A 3,870-nucleotide genomic window follows, 5' to 3' on the forward strand; every position below is an offset into this window, starting at 1 on the left:
GTGGTTTGGGGAGCCCAGAGGCAGGAGAAATAGCAACCATCACAACAAACCCAAAGTGAAAGAGAAATTGATGATGTTGCTGGTGATGATGACTGGTCTCTGGTCCCTGGGTGGGTATGTCACCCTAACAAGGTGGCCTCTGCCCTCCCTACCTCTAAGCCTTTTGTGATCTGGAGCCCAGGGCAAACTTGAATTTCTTGGTGTGCCACACCCCAAATTTGTCCACTGTGGCAGAGGTCACTGTTGCTCACCAACATCCATGCTTCTCCTCTTTCTCCTACAAGTTTAGACAATTACCAGGCTCTCTTGCAACTAGGTGACATCATGTGATGAGTCCTGGAATGTGTGCAGAAGCCATCTGTTGAGTCTGGGACTACCTCTAGAAACCGTCCTGTGGTTCTCTGTGTTCTCTCTTCTCTTTCCTGCTAGCTGTGAGCAGAGGATTCACTGGAGACCACTAGGCTGTAGATGGATGAGTCAGTAGATGAAGGGAACCTGAGCCCCTGAACGACTCTGTGGAGTGGGTCCTCCCTGACCCCAGCATTGTATTGTGACCATGAACAAGAAATAAATTCATGTTGTGTTAAAAGGCATGGAATGAGTGGGGTTGTTTGTTACAGCAGCTAGCCTATCCTGATTAATACACTTAGGACAGAATGAAAAGGGCTGGAGGAAAGAAAGAAGTTGGGAGGGGCTGTTGACAAGGGTTTAGGGTGGAGACAGGTTTTCAGTGGCTAGTACATTCGCTGCTGGGCTGGGCAAGACTTCCTGCTGGGCTCTGTGAAGCAAGCTTCCTGCTGTTTGGGGGCTGAGTGGCTGCGCACTGAAGGCTTCCCGACTCCATTTTTAATGATGTTTCCTTTATTTATTTTCACACTGCTTTATTATAAAGACAGCGCCAGCATCTCTCTTCAGTTACTCCTGTGTTGTGATTTATAATAAGACATAATATAGTTTGGTCTTCAATCATGGCCCTGGCTCACAGCTCCCATAACCCTTGTCATTTTCTTTTTTTCTTTTTTAAAGATTTTATTTATTTGACAGAGAGAGAGAGGGAACACAAGCAGGGGGAGTGGGAGAGGGAGAAGCAGGCTTCCCGCCAAGCAGGGAGCCCGATGCGGGGCTCCATCCCAGGACCCTGGGATCATGACCTGAGCCAAAGGCAGACGCCTAATGACTGAGCCACCCAGGTGCCCCAACCCTTGTCATTTTCTAAGTGTTTAGAGCACAAGGGACAACTTTTGCTATAATATTTGGGGTTTGTTTGCGGGCTCCAGAAATAGCTCCATTATTCCTTATGCCACCACCCTGCCTGAGGGAGTGTCCTATTTCTACAGGTGAGTGGAAGTAGCCACAGAAGCTGGAGAAGAAGAGAGAACAGGCTTACTAGGGGAGGCAGATGGAAAACTGGGCAGACCCAGTGTCAGGAAGATGGTAAGGAGAGCTCCCTCCCTCCCTTCTTCTTCTTCTCTCATTTCTTCCGTACATAGTTGCTGAGCCCTCTGTGGACTGTGTGTGGAGTATAGGAGATGTTTCCTTCCTGTGGCTGTGGGGAGAAGGCAGGCCTGGCTGAACATGCTTAGGTTACTAATCTCAAAAGATATTTTTGTTTGCTGGTTTTTTTTATGTAAGGAGAATATTTAAATAAATAATGAAACCAGGTCAGAGCCCCCTACTCAAACTTGGATATTCTTTCTGAGCCGGGGCCCAATCTGACTTCCAAACTGGGCTACACATAAGATCATCTTTTAAAAAATACATCCCCCACCCCCCAGCAAAAAACAAAGGGGCGCCTGGGTGGTTCAGTCGGTTAAGCATCTTGATCTCAGGGTCCTGAGATAGAGACCCGCGTTGGGCTCCTGGCTCAGTGGGAGGGCATGCTTCTCCCTCACCCTCTGCCACTCCCCCTGCTTGTGTTCTCTGTCAGCTCTCTCTCTCTCAAATAAATAAATAAAATCTTAAAAAAAAAAAAAGCACAAATACCATTCAGGAGGGCTCCACCCTCATGACCTAAGCAACCTCCCAAAGACCCTGCCTTCCAACCCCATGGTGGGGGTGGTGAAGAGGTGAAGGATTTCAACATAAGAATTTTGCAGGGACACATGCCAAAGGAGAATTAAAGTAGCAGATGGCATTAAACTGGCTTTAAAATAGGGAGATTATCCTGGATTATCTGGGTGGGCTCAATGTAATCACAGGGATATAACCTCCTTAAAAGTGGAAGAATGAGGCAGAAGAAGGAATCAGAGAGATGCCAGCGTGAAGAGGACTCAACCTGATGTTGCTGGGTTTGAAGATGGAGGAAGGAGCCATGAACCAAGGAAAGTGGGCAGCCTCTAGGAGCTGGAAAAAGAAAGGAAACAGATCTCCTTTAGAGCCTCTAGGAAGGAATGTACTTTGATCTTAGCCCAGTGTCAGACTCCTGATCTACAAGACAGTACTCTTGTGGGACTTTAACACCCCACTTACCTCAATGGACAGATCATTCAAACAGAAAATCAACAAGGAAACAGTGGCTTTGAATGACACATTGGACCAGTTGGATTTAACAGATATATTCAGAACATTCCACCTTAAAACAGCAGAATATACCTTCTTTTCTAGTGCACATGAAATTCTCCAGAAGAGATCACATATGAGGCCACAAAACAAGTCTCAACAAATTCTAAAATATCAACAAAGTCGTTCCATGAATCTTTTCTGACCACAATGCTAGGAAACCAGACATCAATCACAAAAAAAAAATCTGGGAAGAGCATAAATACATGGAGTTTAAATAATATGCTACAAAACAGTGAATGGGTCAACCAAGAAATCGAAGAGGAAATAAAAAAATACATGGAGGGGCGCCTGGGTGGCTCAGTCGTTAAGCGTCTGCCTTCGGCTCAGGTCATGGTCCCAGGGTCCTGGGATCGAGCTCCGCATCAGGTTCCCTGCTCAGCGGAAAGCCTGCTTCTCCCTCCCCCACTCCCCCTGCTTGTGTTCCCTCTCTCACTGTGTCTCTGTCAAATAAATAGATAAAATCTTAAAAAAAAAAAAAATACATGGAGACAAATGAAAATGAAAACACAACAGTCCAAAATCTTTGGGATGCAGCAAAAATGGTTCCAAGGGGGATGTTTATAGCAATACAGGCCTACCTCAAGAAGCAAGAAAAATCTCAAACAACCTAACATTACATTTAACTCTGGAAGGTGAGGCAATGAGGCACAGGGTGACTGAGGGACTGGGGAGGGAAAAAGGGAAGGGCTTGTTTTATTGTTTTAACCTTTGAACTTCACTGCACACCTTAATTTTTTTTTTTAAGATTTTATTTATTTGACAGAGAGAGACACAGCGAAAGAGGGAACACAAGCAGGGGGAGTGGGAGAGGGAGAAGCAGACTCTCCACCGAGCAGGGAGCCTGACGCAGGGAGCCTGACGTGGGGCTCAATCCCAGGACCGTGGGATCATGACCTGAGCTGAAGGCAGACGCTTAATGACTGAGCCACCCAGGTGCCCCCACTGCATACTTTAAAAAAAATGTTTTATTATAGAAAGTTTCAGAGTATAATGAAAGTAGGGAGAACAGTATCATGAGCCCCTGCGTACCCATTACCCAGCTTCAGAAATAGTAACATCATCGTATCCTTTTAATTTTCCAGCACGTAGAAATATTATATATTAAGATAAATATAATGAAAATAAAATACGTGTGCCCAAGCTGGACCACCGAACTATGGAGATAAAACCTTAGGGACATAAAAACAAAACAAAACAAGAAAAAAAACCCTTAGGGACATGGCCCAGGAATCTGCATTTTAACAAGCTTCTTGGTTGGGGGGTTGTTCCTGATAGTTGGGGGCCGCACTGGGCTCTCTCCGCCTCTGA

Source organism: Mirounga angustirostris, unplaced genomic scaffold (genome assembly GCF_029215605.1).
Source record: "Mirounga angustirostris isolate CCGP_5_RB_7025 unplaced genomic scaffold, mMirAng1.0.hap1 SCAF_5, whole genome shotgun sequence".
NCBI lineage: Eukaryota > Metazoa > Chordata > Mammalia > Carnivora > Phocidae > Mirounga > Mirounga angustirostris.